Source organism: Rattus norvegicus, chromosome 5, assembly GCF_021556685.1.
Source record: "Rattus norvegicus strain SHRSP/BbbUtx chromosome 5, alternate assembly SHRSP_T2T, whole genome shotgun sequence".
Taxonomy (NCBI): domain Eukaryota; kingdom Metazoa; phylum Chordata; class Mammalia; order Rodentia; family Muridae; genus Rattus; species Rattus norvegicus.
In genome coordinates, this window is record NC_141538.1 from 90049887 (window position 1) to 90072818 (window position 22932).

Below are 22932 nucleotides of genomic sequence, written 5' to 3' on the forward strand. Positions count from 1 at the left end.
ATGAGCAGATATTATACCTGCTCTGGTTAGCAAGATACTGAGTTTTGTGGAACAGAAGATTGACAAACTGATGATCAAGATGGATGCATCTGAAAATAAGTCTAATTTTTTTGTAATGCTATCTTTGCGGTATTTCTGGTTATCTGAATATCAAGTGCTATAGAAAAGGAGCTATTCCTGTACTGCCATGCCACTGACAGTTGGCAACCCTGAACTCCAGATTTCAATGTGATGTGATCAATGGGGATTCTCTTTCTGAATAAAAGCTGGCTAAGATCCTTTTTGCTGGTAAGTTCTTTTTTTTCTTTCTGGGAAGCCTTGCACATTTGAGTTGATGCTTACCAAAATCTGAAGAAGGTCATTACAAAGGGTGTGTGTGTGTACATGTGAAAGTAGAGGCACAGCATGTGGAGAGAGAGAGAGAGAGAGAGAGAGAGAGAGAGAGAGAGAGAGAGAGAGAGAGAGAGAGAATGAGAGAGAAAAAGGAGGAGGAGGAGGAGGAGAAGGAGGGGGGATATAATGAATCAAATTAGAAAAGGAAAATATCTTTATTGTTTTTTAGATCTGTTTGAGCAAATGAAGTCCTCCACAAATTTTTACATATGGTAATGCTCATTTGTTAGAAGCAGTAGATCTCAATAAGCCTTTCTTTAATTTCAAGAAAACAGAGTAGAAAATTAGGAAACTGAATATAGTTGCAGGTAACTCATAGCAAAAGCTAAGAGACTACAGATAATCAGTAAATAGTTGCATGCAAACACAAATAGACACATCATTTCTCTTTCATATACCTTTCTGTTTATTTCTCTTAATCTGTAATTTATATTTATAACAAAAATAAAGCACACTAAAACTAAAAAAAGACAATATAAGAAAAAGAAACTGTAGGCTACAAATGCTCATAAATATAAAACTCCTCAATGAAACTTTCAATAATGTGAATGCAAAATTCATTAAAGACTAATTTTAATATCATGTAAAATTTATTACAGGTATTGTGGACTGATCCAAATTTGGAAAATAAAGTAATTCTAATATTAACATCATAAATTACATATAGCATCATATCAGTAATTGAATATCATCTCATGAAATCTGTTCTTTTTTTAAAAAGTATAAACAAACTGGGAAGAAAACAGCAATATACCTTAGTGATGGAAAACTAAGTGCTTTTGCCCTTAGAAAAAATCAAAATGTCAATATTAATACTTTTATTTGATATACTATTAGAAACCCTAGCCAATGTAATATGTCAAGGAAATAAAACAAATGAATATAGATTATAAAGAACAAATTAAACATTTGAAGTAACTCACAAATGATATTTAAAATACAGAATTATCAAAGCAAGAAAAATGAGAAAAAATAAATAACTTTCTGAGCATTTTTAGAAAAGGTGAAAGATACAAGATTAATATTGGGGGATACAAATAAACTGATTGCAAAGTTTATGTAGAGTATAAAAAGACAAAGAATAACAATATAGTACTACAAAAGAAAAAAGTCAAAGCACAAATATCCAATTTCAGAACTTAATACCCATGTACACTAATCAATGCAGTATAACCAACAGAAAAGCTGATCAACTCAATGGCAAAAAAGGAAGAAGGATAATGAATCTTTTTATGCATCTACAATGCCGAACAATATTATGTTTTTCCTAATACTGATAGAATTATACAAAGAAAAATGAATGTTAGCACAATGTGTTCTTCTTGCTAACAATATTGTATTAGCATTACTCTATTAATTATAACAGAGTCATTCTATTAATGCATGAGGATGACTCAGTCAGAGAAGTAACACAACATTATTTTCATGTTTACACCACTTACTTCTCAAATCCCATCAAAGGAATCAACAAACTAATTTCCTATTTCGTTCACTTTCCTTTTTAATTGTAACAGTTTCTTTCCTGTTTTTATGTTCCACTTTTTATCATTTGAGAAGGTCATACATGCATATAATGTGTTTCAATAATATCCACCCTACTACTTCTATCCACCTTCATGATTTTTTAAATACACTGACTCTACTTTTTTGCTATCTTTAAGTGCTTAGGTTCAGGATAGGTTTACGTTTCCTGCATCCTGAAAGAAAAACAGACCCATTCTCAGAATTTGCCAATAGCTTCTCAGCTTCAAGAAGAACTTTTTGCCTACTTCTCAGCTCCGTGGTGAGATTTTGACTGGCTTGCTCTTGTTCAGGTTTTGTGTATGCTGTAGTATCTGTAGTGAGTTAATATGTGTAATTTTCTCCACTGTATTTGGAAAATTCTCTTTTGTTGTGTGTACCCACCACCTCTGGAATTTAAAATTCTTTTAACCCTATTCTGTGGTGATCCCTAGGCATTGAGAGGAAAAAATATGATATATATGTCACATGTAAGCATGGTAACTCTACAGTATTTTATTATTGGCATGTTGATAATCTAAATGTTTTTGTATTAATCATTATCTAGTGACATAAGAAGTTTCTCTGATGATGGTTGAGATGAGACAGTTTAAACTATATTCATTTAGAAAATAGTAGTAGTAGTCTTTCCCCTGGGGAATAGTATAGCTGTGGACACAAGATTTTAGCCCTGATAAAGTGCCAGGCATATATTCTATTTTGTATCGTGGATAGAAAACCCAACTAGGAAGTCGTTGGTTATTTTCAAAACATTTTTCCCACTATTGCACCCAGGGCATATATTGTCAAGCCAGGTCATTGTTGTTGCTTATAGAATTCACAGCTTGTAAAACTGATTATTATTTTTCTTCTCTAGTAGTATTCCCAGTATCTTCCAGTTATATAAAAAATAGTCAATATTAATGAAACTTACATGTTCATGCCCAATTTGTTTTTCCATATTTTATGAGTCAAGGATGTGGCATCTTCAGGAACAGGGTTTTAATGTCAATTCTAGAGAGTAACCCATAGCAATGGCAATGTCTTGTGATGTTTGGAGTTTATGTGGCTCTGATGACCAACAATTCGAAAAGCCATTCAGAACACTGGAATTTTTATCTAATAGTCTATGATGTTTTAGAGGAGACTCATAACACCATTATATGTTAAGTCTACTTATATTCCTTTTTATTAAATACATTGATGCATATATGTATTTATTTTAGGAAGAGTATACAATATTAGGTTTCCATGGTACTCTTTTTACTGTTTTTTTGTGTTAACTATACCCCTGCATATTCCTTTATTTTTTTTCAAAAGTGCCTTGGGATAAACAGATGGCTCAGTAGACCAAAGCACTGACTATTTTTTTAAACGATTTATTCATTTATGTATATGAGTACACTGTAGCTGTCTTCAGACACACCAGAAGAGGGCATCTGATCCCATTACAGATGGTTGTGAGTCACTATGTGGTTGTTGGAAATTGAACTCAGGACCTCTGGAAGAGCAGTTCAGTACTGTTAACCACTGAGCCATCACTCCAGCCCACATATTTCTTTCTTTATCCTCCTTTTCCCCACCCAATGAATCTTTCTCGGTCCATTATTGTCTAGTTTCCCTTTATACCACCTTAAACTATTTTTGCCTCCTGTGCTATCTGGTCTTAATGTCAACTCGACAAAACCTAGAGTCTTCTGAGTAGATGGAACCCCAATGCCTCCGCAATATTATGGTATAGGCCAAATTTTTAATTAGTGGTTGATGAAAGGGCCAGGCTTTTGTTGGTGGTTGATGCTGTCCTGATGTGGTCCAGTGTGCTATAATTCAATAAGCTGGGCAAGTCATGGGGAGCAATCCAGTAAGTAGCATCCCTCCATGGTTGCTGCATCAGTTTCTGCCTCCAGGTTCCTGTCATGTCTGAGTTCTTGTCCTGACTTACCTGGATAATGAATATGGAAGTATAAGTCAAACAAACTGTTTCTTCCCCAGATGGCATTTTGGTCATGGTACTTCTTTGCAGCAACCCTAACTAAGATACTCCCTTGAAAGTATTCTCTGCTTCTTACCAATTTACTGACATTTACAGTTATTCCAATTTGAACACATATGGAAAGAATGCAAAATTTGTTTTTCTGTGTCTAGATTACATAAATCAGAGTAATTATTTACAGCTTCATTCATTTACTGCAATTGTTATAATTTTTCTATTAACAACTCAATAATGTTTCATTGTGTAAACTTTGTACATATTTATTATCCATTTGTCAGTTTATGACCACTATTATTGTTTTCATTATCTGGCTACTGTCAATAAAGTAGCAATGAACACAGATTAAACAAGTATCTCTGTAGTAGGTTATAGAGTCCTTTGGGTAGATATAGAGCCTTTTTGCCTAAGAGGATATATACTTTTAAAAGTACTAAATGTACAGAACAATGAAAGATATTGAAAGTTGCAAGAAAAAAAGTTCAGCTCACATACAAAAATAGGCCATGAAAATAACTGCTTATTTTTCTAATGCAGACTTTGAATGCTAGGAAGGATTGGGATGGTGGTACTATGAGTTCTAAAGTCCATGGATTCCAGCCCAACCTGCTATACTCAGCAAAATCATGAGTATTAATCAAGGAGGAGAAAACTTTGCATGATAAAACAGATTCAAGGAATTTATGACTACTAAGCCAACTATACACAGGATAGTGGAAAAAATTCTTTGATCTAAAGAGAAATTTAAACACATTCATGAGGGCACTTGGAATACATAAGCAACTCAACAACAGTGAGTCAAAAGATGTCTGAAGAAAATTCTGAAAACAAGAAAATGAAAGTTTCAATGCACATTATTCAGTAATAACTCATAATACTAACACTCTCTACTTCCCAATAAAGAGACATAGACTAGAAGATTGTACTAGAAAATAGGACCAAAGTTCTTGCTTCTTCCAAAAATCATACCTTACCATCAAAAACAGATATCATTGTATGGTAAAAGTATTTTAAGAAAATAACTAAGATTATAATATTGAAAAAACAGACTTCAAAACAAAACTAGTCCAAAGAGAAAGAAAGACATGATTCTGATTAAAGGAAAAGTTCACATTTAAGGTTTTAAATTTTTAAAATTTATTCTTTCATAATTTCATACATATGTTCAATATATAATGGTATTTTGATAAGTGCTGTTTATGTATTCATAGAATAGGGCCACTCACTGGGGCATGGGAAGGGACATGTGGACACTCTCAAAGAAAAGTCACTCCTTTTACAGCAACAGTCAGTCCCCATTAACATTCTGGTAGAAATGCCCACTCCCTTCCATCCGATGTCTTAGTGACTTTAAAGTCATTGCCATCTACACTTCTGTCTTCTAATCCACAATTCTGAATGTTCATTAAGTGATTTTTGTTTAAAATAAAATATATTGGGTCAATATTTCTATTTGAAACTTATCATTAGTTTTCTATCTTTAACGTTCCCTTCCATTTTTTAAGAAGTGACATTATCAATCTATTATCTATTCAGTACTTTTCAGTGTTCCTTTTTGCTTTCTAGGCTGGAATTAAATGGAACATCACAGAATTTTGTTCTAACCATGGTCTGTTTTGTCTACAGTCTTAATAATAATGTCCATAATGATGAAAATCTCTATTGCCTTTCTTTTTTACTTTAGTTTATCTTTCATTGTTTGAAAATTACAGTGTACTTACAGAGACAGAGGGAGAGAGAGGGAGGAGGATGGATTTTGAGATGGAGTTTGAGATAGAAAGATAGGTAGATAGATAGCTAGATAGATGATAAAGACCTGCTATCCAGAAACCCTATTTCCCATAAATTTGAGCTAAATGCCCTATATGTCACTTAGCATTTGTTAAATATGATATGCAATTTTTCTGCTTTCTTCTCAGTATCTGCTTTTGATTATAACTTTTTGTTTGTTTTGTTTTGCTTTTTTTATTGGATATTTCTTTATTTACATTTCAAATGTTATTTCCTTTCCCAGCTTCCTGTCCATAAGCTGCTATCCCCTCCCCTCCCGTTCTTCTATAAGGGTGTTCCCCTCCCTATCCCCCTCTCCTTACTACCCCCTGAACAATCCCTTACACTGGGGGTCCAACCTTGGCAGGACCAAAGACTTCTCCTTCCATTGAATGCAGGGTCACATTGATATCAAGCAGTGCTGTCTTCCCCAAATCTGTAATAAAACAAATTCTCCATTGCATACTTTTCACAAAAATAAATTAACCAAGAGTTAGAATTATCAATAATAATGTCATTCAGTTAACTCAAACTGTCAAGAGAGAAAATGTCATGTTAAAGTGAGTTGGTGAAGTGAAGGAAGGAGGATGGTGTACAGAACTTGTTTAAGAATTAAAACATCTCATTTTCTAGAACCACTACAAAAAACTTTCCAATTTTGGAAAAGTTTTGTTGAGATATAATTTACATAGTCACTTCATTCATTTAAATGTGTAGTTCAGTAGAATTGTATACCCAATAAAACCCTTATTTGTAGAAAAAACATCCCAAGATGCAGGGTACTCTACCTACTACTGCTCTCCACTCTGGTTTTCTGTTTTTTCTTTAGCTCTACAGTGCTACACTGGAAGTCAGGCGTTCCCTGTTTTATTCCCTGAATGCCCTCTATATCACCATTTTTAGGTTTAGGGACTATTTGTTAAGTAAAATATAGATTACTTAAGCACAAGCAATACCATTACAGTTGAGCTGAGAATTGAAAGTATACCAGTTAACTAAAAGGTCTGTACATAGACTGCTTGGACATTGAATGAAGGGGTGGAGGTTCTGTCTCACTGGATGAATCAGGAAGGTATGGAATTCTATCATGGTATTCAGAATGGCATGTATTATAAACATCATGAGTTACTTATTTCTCAAAGTTTATATTTTATATTTCTACACTACAGCTAGTTGTAAGTTATCTAAAATTATAAAATATGTGACAACCAACTTGTAAAAAATTTGTCTTTTAATCACCCCATATCAATACTTAAAAGGTTCCCCATCCCTAAATTTATTAGTCTATGTTTATATACATTATGTGCATTATTCCTAAATAGAAAATATAGTCTGGGCTTTTAGTTAATTTCATAAAGTTTTGAAGTCCCATCTATGTTGATTAAATAATATTTTATGGTTTTCATTTTGTATCTCAGAATTTTTTAAAAAACACATCCCTCAAACATAAAACTAGTCTAATTCCTTATAAAAATAATTTTAAATAGATAGTTAGACATTTGTTAATGTTGTATAGTTGGTATAAGTATTTTTATATGAAATATACCAAGTATAACAAGTGTATTATATATGAAGAAACTTAAGTCTGCCACTAGTTATAAGAAACTTTACTCTTTGAACTGATCTGTTATTGGGACTTTTCTAAAGTGGTTTATGCTCCTTAAATAAAACATACACTTTCCTTCAAAAGTATTTTATTTAATATATCATAGAATGAAAAAGCATCAAACAGGCTGCATTCAGTCTGAAAAAATGTCTATGGTTATTGAAATTGACCGTGGAAATTTCTTGAAAATGTTCATACCTCTTAGGAATATTATTTGTCTAATACTTAAACCCCCAGAACAAATCAGCAGGCTCTTGGCAACTGCCTTTGACAGAATTTGATATTATCTTCTTCCAAAAGCTAATGATAAAAATGGATGATGTAATTCTTAAATATGGTTGAAAATTATTTATATTTCATAACATTTGTGAACAATTGAGCCACTGCTGAACAAAATATTAACAGCTTAGTTTGCCTCATTTTGTATGTAATACAGTAGTTAATGGTCTTTTTCTCCCTTCTATGGCAATGAAATGAGGATATGCATTCTAGGTGGAGAGTCCTCTTAGGGTAGCACGGAAGCCTAGATTGACATTCCCTGAGACCCAAACCTTGTTACAAGTGGTTCAGGACTGTAATACACTGATTGCTTCCCTGGAAGGCTGACTGATGGCTCCATTTGGTCTTTCACTGAAGGTCTAATTACATCTATTTTGCTGTTCAGTTTCATGAAGACTGAGAAAGAAAATTACGGGTTGGAATTGAGATCATGTGATATACATACCAATGGTATAGGTTTGAGGAATATACTTTTGGCCAAATTAGAGAATTTGTGATATGATATCTGTATATCATATCAAGTATGTAACTAATTGAAAGACAAAATGGAGGTGTTCTCAATTCTTACTGATTGCCCAAGCAATAAGGAACCAATTATGCTGTCAAACTGTGTGGTACTGGGGCTTAAAAACCAGAGAGGACCTTTCTGTGACTGGTCATCTGGTCCTTTAGTAAAAGAACAAGCAAAACATGTGTGGTACCATTGTGAAGTGTCACTCCCATTTGGAACTCTCTAAACCTTTCCTAGACCTTTCTTTTCGGGCAGAGGGCAAATAGCATATGCCAGGGCTGTGCTTTGTGCAGACTGACTGTTATGGTGACCCAAGGAACACAAAATGGAAAGAGAGGGGCAAAGGGAGACTCATTATTTACTAAATGAATTCACTTTTCCCATAGGAATCTCTTATCTCCCACTTAGCAAAGCTCATTCCAAGGATGATTAAGTGGGAAATACATAGAATCTCAAAAGGTCACATCTATAATCAGCTCTCCTTAGGGGTTTACATGGAAAATTTCTTAATACTATTTTATAGCAAAGATCAGTAAACAACACAGTCTTAAAAATATGTGGGTTTTATGCATGATATATTCTCTGTCTCTCTCTCTCTCTCTCTGTATTTATAATGCAGGAGTCACTGCCTCCCTCAACTCTTAGTAACTAGTTTTACATAAACATATCTTAGGTCATTTTTAAAAAAAATATTTAATTTTTTCCACTCCAGATTTTATTCCCCTACCTGTGCATTCTGGACTATTCACCATCCCATACTTCCTCCCCGACCTCCTGCTTCCATGAGGATGTCCTTATCTCCCCAACCCCCACCCCACCAGACCTCTAAAGTCCCTGGGACCTCCAGTCTCTTGAGTGTTAGGTGCATCTTCTCTGATTTAATTGAGACCTGCTTGTTCTCTGCTGTATATGTGTTGGGGCTCTCAAATAAGCTGGTGTATGTTGCCTGGTTGGTTGTCCAGTGTCTCAGAGATCTTGAGGGTCCAGGATAATTGAAACTCCTGGTCTTCTTACAGGGTTGCCATCCTCCTCAGCTTCTTCTAGCCTTTCCCTAATTTAATCACAAGGGTCAGCAGCTTCTGTTCATTGGTTGGGTGCATCTCATTCTTTCAGCTCCTTGGGTCTTTTGGAGGAAAGTCATGATAAGTCTCTTTTTGTGAGCACTCCATAGTCTCGGTAATAGTGTCAGGCCTTGGGGCCTTCCCTTGAGCTGGATCCCACTTTGGGCCACACTTGACCTCCTTTTCCTCAGGCTTGTCTCCATTTCCATCCAACAGTTCTTTCAGACAGGAGCAATTATGGGTCAGAGTTTTGACTGTGGAATGGCAACCCCATCCTTCACTCGATGCTCTGTCTTTCTGCTGGAGGTGGGCTCTACAAATTCCTTATTCATACTGTAGGGCATTTCATCTAAGGTCTCTCCTTTTGAGTCTTGAGAGTCTCTCGACTTCCAGGTCTCTGGTACCTCCCACCTCCTACCACCCAAGGTTGCCTGTTTCCATTCTTTCTGCTGGACCTCAGGGGTTCAGTCCTTTCTCCCCCACCCAATATATCATCTTTTTATAGTAATTTGACTTTATGAATTTGATTTGTTTCTGTGTTTTAAAGACATTGAAACTATTACAAATCAAGTTTATGTGAGAATGGCTCTACATTTATTCTTGAGAAATGATTCTCAAATTGGAGTCAAAACTTTGCAAGTGAAATATGATAATGAAAAAAGTCAGTGTTGTCTGTTTTATAGAGTTTTTAATAAGTTGCCAAGCTGTGTAGCTGCAAGCCTGTGATAAACTTGTCTTTGTGGGAAGAACATGCTTGTGAGTCAGATGGCTTAAACAACACAAAGCCTGTTTTCCTTCCTCTGTAAGTACTTTATATGTATTTTAGCAAAGAATTATTATGCAATATCTCATTAGAACAACTTTGGTCAAGAGCCGAAGGCATTTTACTAATCCCATCTTAAAATGCCACCTCTATGTATGCCCTTACATAAATTTGCAGCCATTTCTGTCATCATTATGCTGAGAGCAGCACTCAAATGCAAAATGTTAAATTAGTCATGAACCTACACATTTGTTTATCTGTGTGGAAGAAAATAGATTGTTCATCTTTTCTCTTCCTGTTCCTAGTAGTTATTAAGGCTGGATGAAAACTGACCTTGGAGTTGTCTTAAAATATAAGAGTGCAAAAATGTGTGGAAGTTTCACATTTAAATATTATTCTCCCTTTCTACTCCTGTCGTTACAGCCTGGCCTTACAAGGGTGACAGGAAGGATGTGACAGTGTCAGGGAAGCATTTTATTTTTTATTTCAGCACAAAATGGCTTTACTTCAAGGATTTTAAAAGTGATATCCTTTGCGAGGTACATGAAGAAAACAGTAGGTAAGGAAGACAAGAGATTCCAAGACAGAGTAGGAACATTCTCCTTTTTTCTTCTCAAGAGAAATCTAGAAACAGTCCAGAATGGGCTGAACGGGTGAAGATATGAGTGGCTATCTTTGTAGTTCTGCCTGTGTCACAGTGAGGCTGAGCCTGACTCTTCTGTGTCTGACATGAATTAACAAATGAAAGTGGGAGAGTAGATTGGCTGGGAGCATGATTCTTAGAACTGGCCTCAGTTACTAGCCATATGGCCCTGGTACCGTGAGCTAGTTTCCTAAGTCCTTAGTCTTCCTATCTGCAACAGGCATGGCCACCAAGCCTTTTATCATCTTTGAACTATCATTGAAAGAATTAATAGTGGTTGAAGATCCCAAGGACTAACTGTTAATGCTCATTAAGAGTCAACTGCTGATACATTTAATATTGGGAAGCAAAGGGGTGTAGAAACGGTGAGTTCCTTCCTTTCCAATCAGCAATGAGGAGGAGGAGAAAGTAAAACAGGTGGTATATACGGAGACATAAATCTTTTGGCTAATTGTCTTGACTTTGGAATATTCCAGAAGACTCAAGCATTTTCCATTGTGGAACAATTCCTGAACAGTGGCCAATGCCAATTACATTACAGTTGCACTGGATTCGTTTATTTTGTGGGAATAAACTAAAGGCATTGTCATTGTGCATACTGGATGAAAAGTTTACCACAGAAATATTTTACCAACAAATTAACTTCTCTCAGCTGCTTACCCTTTTGTGACAAGAGTAACTAACCCTACATTAGCAAATCCCTAAAATAGTACAATTTCCTTGACTATAATCTCTCTTTGTACATCAAAACTTGCTTGTCCTGCATATCTACCGTTTTATATGCATACCCATGTCTACCCAGACAACCTAATGTTCTCTTCACCTTCTCCTTCCCTTCCTTCTTTCCCTCTTCTCTCCTTCCTGTCTCAAAATGATTTTTTCATTTTTTAAAAAAAATATCCTTTTGAAAACTATTGATTTTTTTAGTCTAGGCAGAAACCCATGATATTTTAGTATTCATTTCTCTAATGGCTTAGTTTACAGACATATGCCACCTATTCAGCTGTAATTTCACATTTAAATGAGAGCATACTGAGTACTCTAATCTTTCATATTTAACTAACTACAGTACTCTTCATGCCTTTTTATGTTGGAGCAAATAGTAAGAAACCTTATTTAAATACACACACACACACACACACACACACACAATCTGTTACCTGTCAACAACAAATACCTAAGTTGTTTCTGTGTGTTGACAATTGTAAACAATGCTGCAGTGAACATAAGCATGTAGACATCTTTAAGAGGTGATAATTTAATTTCCTCTGTATATACCAAAAAGTTTTTTTTTAGATAATTTCTGAAATGACTTTGTTACTACATAACATCATAACATGCGCACACTCACACACACACACACACACACACACACACACACACCCTAAAATCTTATATATGCACAATGCAATCCCTGTCAAAATTATTATGATTTTTTTAAAAACAGTTTTAAAATCCATATGGAACCAGAAGTGGCCAAAATAGTTGTGCGAAATAATTCAGTGCTGGAGGCATCGTAATTTGCTTCCTGTCTTAAAACTATACTATAAAGCTATAGTAACCAAACTGACTTAGCACTTGCAGAAAGACATGAATGTACTATGCTAGTGGGGCAAAAAGCTCCTGCCCCAAACCCCAAACCTATCAAGTCTCCCAATTTTCAACAAATGTACTCAGATGACGCGCTGAGGATAGAACCTTCTTCTTAGTGACCATGGCTGAGCAGCTGGATTTCTGCATGCAGGATGAAACACGAACTCAAATTGAATACAACTCTTATATGTGGGACTTCATTAGCACAAAGCTCCTCAAAAAGGAGTCAGTGACACAACCTTTGGCACTCACTTTATAAAAGACACGTTTACGTTTTGATATTACATCAAAAGCTGAGGGTACCAGTGTGGGGCTGCATTAAAAAAGTAAGCTTCTGTACAATGAACAGAATGTAAAAGCAGCGTATAAACCAAAAACATATTTTTAAAACACATATCCCATAAGGAGTTAATATCTAAAATTTGCAAAGAATTACCAACTTAAATATTGCAGCTTTGATCAGTCAAAAAAGTTATGAAGGGTGTGTGGGGGTGAAATGGCCAACTGCTTTCATGTTACTATTTGCTCTTTAAACGTTATTGCTTAAGAATATCCATGCAATTGCACTTGTGACCTTAATGTAGTGCTGATTTCTACCAAGTGGAAAAAGTATGAAGTGAACTTTCTATAATCCTTTATCCTGGTACAATCAATTAAGGTACTGGCATAGATGATAACAAAAAAATTAATAATTGCAGGTTCACATTTTCAAAAAAAATCAGTTTTTAAAAATTATAAGACCATTGAGATTTTGTATTATATGACTTTAGGGAAATTGTTTGATCTGAGTAACCATATCCTCATCTAACTTCATATAACGGTTTCCAATCCTTCTTGCTTTGCAGTGCTCCTCGGTGTCATTCCTTTCTGTTCTTTAACTCTCAGCTCAGAGGGCACTTTGCAGAAAGCCTCCTTACAACGTGCCTTTCTTTTCTTCCACTACAGTCTGAAACAGCCGTGCTCGCTGGTAGTTGCTTGCTCTATCTCTCCAGTAGATGTCAGCTCTTACTGTCTAGCATCCCCACTGAACTCCACAACTCACAATAGCACTTGTTAACATCTATAGCAGGTTCTCACGGATTCCACAAAGATTCAGTCTAGTTTTAAGATGAAATGTACATCTTCCTTAAAGGATGAAAAGGATGTAGTTGTGAAGAGGAGCACAGCGAGATAAGAGCACTCCTGCCTTTGAAGAATGATTGGTTGAGGCCCCAGGAGGACATGAAGAGCAGTACCTGAGGGCTGTGAACTAAGAGAGGCAGGCTAGGACCAACAGGGCTCTAGAAGATAATGACATCAAGGATGAGTGTGTGCTTCATGAGCCACTTGTTATGGTTGCTCTCCATTTATAGTTTTGTACTCATGCACAGAGACAACAATTAGACACCCAATGACTGGGGAACTGCATATTTTAAATGGAAATCTTCCTGTCAAAGACAATCTAGTTGTGTTTTCACACTCACAGACAAATGCACAATATACACAAATGCATACACACCCACAGACAAATGCAAAACACACACACACACACACAATTACTTTACTACTTTGTTAAAGCAGTGCTGTGACCTTGCTTAATTTACATTTGGAATTAATAACCTGACCTGAGAATGAGTAATGGACTGTAGGGTGGCAAGGCCAAACACAGAGAAAGTAATTACAAAGCTATTATTGTAATCTTAGGCTAAAGCTGGAGACTTGAATTTGGTGGGGTGAGCAAAAAGTATCTCTCTCTCTCTCTCTTCCTCTCTCTCTCTCTCTCTCTCTCTCTCTCTCTCTCTTTCTCTGTCACACACACACACACACACACACACACACACACACAATGTTCTGGAGTTAGGATTCATGATGGATTGAATGCAGAGGTTGAGTCACAGGAAAATTAATGTGGGTTGTGGAACAAAATAGGCAGGGAGCGGGTGGGCGTTTAACATGACAGACCTTTGTTGCAGCAAAGCACTCTGGCCTTCCATAAATCACTGCAGCATGCAACATTGAGAACTCAAAAGCACCAGAAAACTTCCATTAGCACTGAACCATAGCATCTCTATAATAGACATATTTAACAACATGACACTAGTGCTATTCATTTTCCTTGTTATTCATATTTGAAGAAGCAGATAGGAGAAATATAAAATAGTACATATGGCGTTATCACATTGTTATTACGTGCAGGAGGAAAATTAATCATCTCCTATGCTGATGTGGGAGGAAAACACACTGGATGCTCTCTCAAGAATTTGTATCTCCTGGCCTGCCCTGCACGTGGGGCACAGCTTAGGTTGGAATAGTTGGTGTCTGTTATTGGGGTCCACAGCAGATGCTATGTTTGTGATTTGCTTGTGTCCATGCACTACAAGTAAAGCGTGTGAGGCTTCGGGGCATAATTATGATATAAAACCACTGAGATAGACCAGCAATAGGAAGTAAATAAAGATGTTAATGCTACTGTGAAATCTTGGTGGTGGCTTCTTCCTCCTCCTCTTCTTCCTCCTCCCTTTGTTCCTCCTCCTCTTCTTCCATTCATGTATGCTATTTTATCTATTCACGGATGCTGATATGTGCACCGGGCAGTAGGTACTCTCAGAGGCCAGAGCCATTGAAATGGCTTTCAGGGGACTAGTTTAAAAATAACAGTGAGAAAGCTGCCTTTACAGAAAGAGGCCTATATTCTGTGGCCTCATGTCAAGTAGACATAAAGGAGCTGAACTTTCGTGTGGGTGGAAGTTTCTAGAAAGATATAGAGGGCCCAAAATTTGAAAATGGACTAGATGAAGAAGAGCAACCTGTGAAGAAAAGTCTCACATGTGAGCCCTGGCCGTGTAAAGCACTTCTGCTTTGGGAGGTCCCTGCAGGTATCACCAATGGAAGGAAAATGAACCACAAAGAGTTGGGAGTGAAACCTCCACTCAGGCAGACTTTGCCAGACAGACTGGATCAAAACTTCTACTGATCCTGTGGTTTAATTTTCTTCCACAGTTAAACACAGTGTAATTTTGGGAAAAGGTTTCCATGTGACAATTATCACAACACAGCTGTAGGTATAACTACATAAACTCCCTAGCAAAGTAGCAAAAATTGTGACCTTTATAATAAGAATGAATTCTACAGGCTTGTAAACAGAACTCAGGACTAGGGTCTAGAGAGGAAGGATTTGTAATAAGCAAATGTAATAAGAATGGATTCTGGTGGTGAAGAATGCAAAATACATGAAGCCTCATTTATAAGAATGAGTCCAATTGGCTGAGAGACAAAGCCCAGGATTAGGGCCTACACAAATTTTAGGATTTAGGAAAAATTCAGGTAGAGGATGGCTCCTAATAGAATAAATAGGATCACCAGTTTGACCCCTTTAGTCTAGCGTTCCATGTGACCAGGCCTCATTATTTCTTCCTTTGAAGAAAGCTGGCCTGTGTGCTTATCAAACCTCATTTCTCCAGTGTTTACTCTAAGCTGTGCTTCCTACCCTTATGCAGGCCATGAGGGTATCAAAAGAGAGTGCTGGTCTCAGGGTCAGTCTCACATGACAATTTTATATGGTTCACTTCTAGATACTGCGTTTTGTCAGTAGAGGGCACAGACTGACATCTAATGATTTTTCCAAATGAAAACTAAATTCTATTTCTTTGCAATTTTAAACCCTTACTGTGGCATTGCTAGCTGTACTTTCCCAAGTCCAGTATTGGGCTGTGTAGGACTCGTGCTACAGGTAACAGTTATACCTGGTTCATTCATAAAATTCACAGAGGGCCCAGAAACTGGTTCAACAGTCAGAACAAAGAGAAACCTTAAAGCAAAAATCAATCTAGAAGCCTGTTTATGTATAAGACCAAGCATGTTTCTAAGATTATTCCTGGCAGTAACTGGCACTTCAAAAGGGAAACATTTTAGAAGCTTTAGAGTTAGTAAGGGAGGCTTTAAGGTTTTTCAACACCCTTGACCCAGTGACCCCATTCTACAAGAAACTGCTGTATGAAGGGAGGAGGGTTTAATTTATCCAGCTCTTCCTGCTTGTGGCCACTGTCTCAAAGGGTGCTGCAGGGAATAAGTGTGCCATAGGTCAGCTTGACTGTGATACCCAAGGGAGCTGAAAGGGAAGAACTCCTCATCCCTGCCATTGTTCCTTATAGCTTGCTTCAAAAGCTTCTCCATAGTTTAAGAATCATCTGTCTCTATCCATCATGTTAGTCCTGTGGATAGAAGTCAGGTTGTTAGGTATGTTGACAAGCACCTTTACTCATTGATTCCCCTCATTGGTCTTTACTAGGTAGTTTTAACTCTGGTACTGATGCTATTTTTGGCCTTTTAAAGGCTTTCCTTAATGAGTGAAAAAGTTTTAACATCTATTTCAAGTCTTTCATTGTTTCTAATTAATCCTCTGAGCACGCTTTAAGATAAATGTAGACTGAATGTTGTAGGTAGCTGCTGACATCAGCCTAAGGAAAGGAATGTTTTAAATATTTAATTAGTGAATATGGAGTTAGTCCGCTCCTGCCTCTCCCATAGTTCTGGATGTTGTAAGGTACTCAGCAAACTAGAATATGTCCGGAAAGGGAAACTGGGACATACAGTTCTGGGAACAATCTACATGAGAAACCATTAAAGAGAATGTGTTTATTCAATGTGGTTTTATTGAAAAGAGGAGTAAAGAAAGGGATCCAGTCTGGTTTTGGGATATCAACATGATCTTAGGGTCTAAAAGGAGCATAATTGGGGCAGAGAGAAAAAAATTATGACTTAAGTATCCCTGCGACAACATGGGATGCAGGTGATTATTGTCTCAGTTCAGGTTCTGAAAGGTGGTCCAAAGACGTTCTTCCGGTTTGGAGGGGACATGATGGCTGTCTCAAGAAGGCTATATCTGCTTCATAAAACAAACTATTTTTTAAATGTATTTATTTATTCTAAAAAAGTACACTGTAGCTGTCTTTAGACACACCAGAAGAGGGCTTCAGATCCCGTTACAGATGATTATGAGTCACCATGTGGTTGCTAGGATTTGAACTCAGGACGTCTAGTAAGCAGTCAGTGCTCTTAACCACTGAGTCATCTCTCCAGCCTAACTGACCTCAACTAAGAGCTGGTTGTTCGGTAAAATTTGGGGACTCCACAGTGATTCAAATGGAAAGGTCAAGGACAACATCTCTGTGCTTTTACGCAAAGGAAACAGACAGACAGGCTCAAAATGAAGACACAGATGTCAGACTTGCATCCTGCTGTTAGTGGTCCTGTGGTCCCAAATAATGGATCGGTGATTTTCACTAAAGGAAGCTTCAGGGTGTCCATGCCAGTAACACATCAGAGTTCTAGAACTCTCTTCTTGGTTAGATTAAGGTGCAGTACCTCATCTAAGTTAGGAAAACACCACATGTGTACTTGTAGTTTACTGTAAAGGATAGGACAAACTGCATGGGGTGAGGAACTGGAACTCCCACTGCCTGTCTGAGGTATGCATGCTCTCTTCCAGGAACTTCAGTGTGTTTAGGATCTGTAAGCTCCCCAAGGCAAGTCTTTTGGGGAATTTTACAGAAATTTCATTAGACAGGCATGATTGGCTAAATCATTAGTCATTGGCAATTAGTTTTTAACCTTCAGCTCTTCTGCCCCTTGAGACTGTAGAGGGGATGAAAGTAGCAAGTACACAAGTCCATGGTTGATTATCCTGGCAGAGAGCCCCCATCCTTGGATATCTAGGGACATAAAAAATTACTTCATTAACATAAGCACGGAAGTGTTTGAAGAGCTTGTAAATAACAGAAGATTGTCTTCTGCCCTCTATTGCTTTGAAATTGTCTTAAGAACCAACTTCATGGGCTGAAGAGATGGCTCAGCAGTTAGTAGCAAGTATTGCTCCCACAGACAGCCAGAGTTTGATTTTTAGTATTCATGTTGGGTGAGTCACAACTGCCTGTCACTTGAGCTCCATGAGATTCAATACTTCTGTCCTCCACTGGCGTCTGCATTCATGCGCAACATTGAGAAAATAAACAAAAAGATTACCATTTGATCTACTCAGAAATTACGGGGACTATAAAACTATGGGTCAAGTTGTCTGTATGAAGAAACATACATGCATATTGTGTGTGTGTGTCTCTGTGTGTGTGTGTCTGTGTGTGTGTATTTGCGTGCACGTGCACACAGTATGTGTGTGTATAGTTTGTGATGATTTTATATTGTACATTTAGGGCTAATTTTTTAAGTTTTATCAGTTCTTAGAGTATACTATGTTGGAGACATAGATGAACATACTTCTGTTTATCTATAATCTTAGAAGTTATTGATATAAGTTAATTCATTAACTAAAACATTTTTTGTGGCTGGAATATGACAAGAGCTCTGATTTAGTTTGGTAACTGACCTTAGCATTTTATTCTAATCTACTAGTAGTAACAAATTTATTCTAATCTACTAATAGTAACTCTCAGAATACATATTGCAAAGTGTGCATATGCATGTGTGCATATTGATGGTGTATTATAGGATCACTGATGAATTGTTAAAGAGGACACAATAGATTTTAAAGAGTTTAAAGAGGCCTCCTGAAAGGCAGAGGCAGAGAACTGATGCAAGCTCGTCCAAACCTCTGTTCACTCTATAATGAATACCATTAGAGGTCTGCTATCAGCCCTGCTATGCAGTTAAGCTTCAGGGTGAGAGCAGGGCATATTCTTAATGTAGGTGCTCAGCCGACATGAGGAACTATAGAGGATAGGCAGGTGAAGCGAATGATGGGGTCCATATACATAGATGATCATAATGAGGATCAACGGTGATTCATGTGAGCTGTTTCAGTAGTGGGGACCATGATGAGCTAATGTTCCTGGGATAATTAGAAGTTGCCTTTGTCTTTTGTCTCAGATGCAGCGGTTGGATGGTACATTTGTGGGCGCCTTATCATTCTAATACTGAGTTTCTTCTGGTTAATGGGGTCCAGCAGAGACTCTTTGTCTCAGTTAGGTTTCTATTAGTTAGGTTGCTGGGATTAAACACCATGGCCAAAGCAACTTGTGGAGAAAAGGATTTATTTAGCTTATATCTCCATATCATAGTCTATCACTGAAGGAAGTCAGGGTAGAAACCTGGAGGGAAAGGCTGATGCAGAGGCCGTGGAGAAGTTCCTCTTACTAGCTTGCTCCTTGTGGCTTACTTGGTCTGGATTCTTACAGAATTCAGAAAGACAATCCCAGAGGTTGGGGATTTAGCTCAGTGGTAGAGCGCTTGCCTAGCAAGCACAAGGCCCTGGGTTCGATCCCCAGCTCCGGAAACACATACACACACACACACACACACACACACACACACACACACACACACACACAGAAAGACAATCCCAGGGTAGTTTCATAATAATGGGATAGGCCCTCACCCATCAATTGCTAATTAAGAAAATGCCCAACAAGCTTGCCTGCAGCATGATCCTATGAAAACATTTCCTCCTCTTGAATAACTCTAGCTTGTGTCAAGTTGATATAAAACTAGCCAAAACACAATTATATCCTTTCATGAATCAAATATTTCTATTATGTTTTCAGGCTTTGTTTTCCTGGTTTGATTTTAATAGTCTCATATGCTTATATGGTCCCAGTTTACTTTGGGAAGTTTATAGAGTAAAACTCTACTTTCAGGAATAATAAATCAGTCTATGCCTCATGCCTGGTGCTGGACAGATGGAAAGTTTTACATGTGGTCAAGAAAGTCACAGAGTCATGTTGTCTTGACATTTACACTTCCAAATGGAGTTACTGCTTGTAAGAGGGATTGTCTCAGTGCAGGGTATAGCCTGAAACTTCTTTGTGCAGTTGGGAGTAAAATAGAATATTATGGCATGGCCTGATCTCACTAGCTAGGTTCATTCTGGGAACTGTTTTTCTGCTTTATATTCACATGGATTCCACTAAGAACTATTCACTTGAAGAAGCATGCATACGCTTCATCTTTCCAGACCATTTTGTCAGCTAATTATCTTCTATTGAGATTCATGTGCAACTGCCTCTAAGCCAGCAGAGGAGTAGGGACCAAGATTAGAACTTTTGCTATATCCACAGTGGAGTCATGATTAGTAGGTAGATGTGCGTCTTGTTTAGAACCTGGCAGGCTAGATTGCCTGCAGAACCTGGACTGGCAGAGGTAGTACTGTATAAGACTCCAGTCAAGATCTCTAGAAAGGCAGGCCTGTTTTCAGGCAGAAGGCAAGTCTTGGTTCCTCTTGGTCCCTGAGAAGTTCTTGATATATCATAAGTAATGTTGTAAAAACAGCTCTCAAAGTGAACAAGAGATAGCTCACCATGGAGCCAAATATGAATAACTATGGCCATAAACATAGAGTCTAGTTATTACATTATGTTCCAATGCAGCAACACATTCACAGAGTTTTCATAGTTACAGAATAAAGAGTTACAGAACAAGGAGTTACAGAACATCAAAGCACATTTTCAGGCATTTTGGTGGAAGCATCAGATAGACTGATAACAGGAACACAGAGAATTCCTGTATTGGGCCTTATACACTGTATTATGGCATTGCTAAGCTCGTAGGAGTCAGTGATCTCTTAGTACAAGTAAAATTTTCCTAATAGTCATAGGATATTATGTTAAGCACAGAAAAGATGATGAATGACTGTTAAGGAGGCAATAATAACATAAGATAGTTTTTCTTCAGACTTGCAGCATTCCAACTTTCATAGTCACATGTAATCAGTTTATAAAGTTTGTAGAATCTTTAGTATAGATTTGGATTGTTTCCCTGAAAGCTGTGGTTCATGCAATCTATAATCTTGAGCAACTCTTTTATCTGCAGAGTGTAAATGAAAGGGATATTCCAACTTTTCTAGCAAAAGTTTAGATCATAGCCTATCTCTAGAAATTCACATGGTATCTTAGTTAGGGTTTTTATTGCTACAATTAAAAACTATGACCAAAAAAAGCAAATAGGGGAGAAAGGGATTTATTTAGCTTATACTTCTACATTGCTGTTTATCACCAAGGAAGTTAGGGCAGCAACCTGGAGCCAGGAGCTGATGATACAGAGGCCTGTTGCTTCCTGGTTTGCTTCACATAGTTTGTTTAGCCTGATTTCTTATAGAATCCAGAAAGACCAGTCCAGGGATGGCACCACTTACAATGGGCTGGGCCCTTCCCAACTGATGACTAGTCAGGAAAGTGCCTTACAGATTTATCTCATGGTAGCACTTTCTCAACTGAGGCTCCTGACTCGCTGATGACTTTGACTTATGTCAAGAAAGCACACAAAACTAGCTCTTGCTAGGTCTCTGAATAGGTATAACTTCTCTAGACAATACTTGAGAGCGGCTGGAGCTTTGAAACAGGGGTATTTCAAGATTCTCAGAAATAGTCAGGCCAGTGGAGCTTCCTACATGTCAGGGGTAGATTTTTATTTGTATGATTATCTCAGTGGTCATTCTGCAATTGAATTAAAAGGCCATTTCCTATGCCACTGAACCAACTTTGACAAGTAGGTGTCTCTCTTGCTCCCTGTATAAAATAAACAAGCTAAGTGGCTGGATTTTCTGGTATGACCAATTCAGGATCCACAGTTGGGACCAAGGCTAATGGAACTACTGGTGAATGCATAAATAGGTAATTCTCTTGGTAGCAGAACTCAAGTTGTGTGGGAACAATGGAAACTAGATTCACCAGTCCATTCACATTTTGGGGAGATTGAACTAGAGTCATAAGCATATACCCAAGAATGGTTCTGCCTTTTAAAAACAATGATTCTTTCCACTCTTCAGATTTACTAACTTTTTACAGTCTCCTCTCTAAATTCAAATTCCCAAAAAGGTTTTGTCCTGTGACTGCAGCAGGACTGTGCTGAGATGGCATGACTGGGGTCTTCCAGTGTACATGATGTAGTTCACTGCATTTGTTCCCTGTAATAATGGCAGTGGAGCCATGCTGACTAGTCATCTACATCTTCAGAGCAAATGTTCTAAAATGAAATTTTAAGCAGGAAACATTTGTTGTATTCTAGTTTTTGTAGTGGCAATAAGGATAAAGCTTATCTGGTTGCTTCTTCTTCAAAGTCTGTCCTAAGGACACAATCAAATTGTGACTACACTGCAGTCTCTCTTGAATGTTCCTTGGGGCAGGACTGGCCTTACTATAGTCAAGTGGCTCTTGACCAGACTTAAATGAGAACCAACAATACTTTATATTTTGCCGTAACATAGCCAAGATTATTAGTTTTTGCCCCTTTATAGCTGTTTTCTGCTACAATGTCAAAATTGAGTTAGTGGGTGTTGTAAAAATGTTTTATTACTTTCTGTTCTTTTCATGTTCTGGAATCTAGGGTTTTGTTGATAGGAGAGAAACAGCCTTCCCCAGGGTAAACTAATTCCTAGTGATAGAAACAACTTGCTTACTGGCTGGTTTTTATATACGAAGCAGTGAGTTCAAGCTTAGGACCTAAATACTTTTTTTCTAGTAGAATTTCACATTCTGGATTTCTTTCTGCTCCATAAAAATTATAGACAGTTAAAAAACTGAGATACTGAGCTCATGCCACCCATATCCCATAGAAATTATTCATATGATCTAGTCTTCAGCTTGTAAAACCTTCCTGATTTTCTAGACCTATCTCTTCCCTCAAAAGTCACAAGAAGATATGCCACAGTCCCTCTTCCATTTCTGCCTTCTTGTCTCATGATGGTAGGAAAATGGCATGCCAAACTTGAAAGATCAGAAATGCTTGGATAACATTTCACAACTAAAATCTCTCCATGTAGACTTGAATTTATGTTTTTAGAGAACACCAAACAGAATACTTAAAGTACATAACCGGGGTTGGGGATTTAGCTCAGTGGT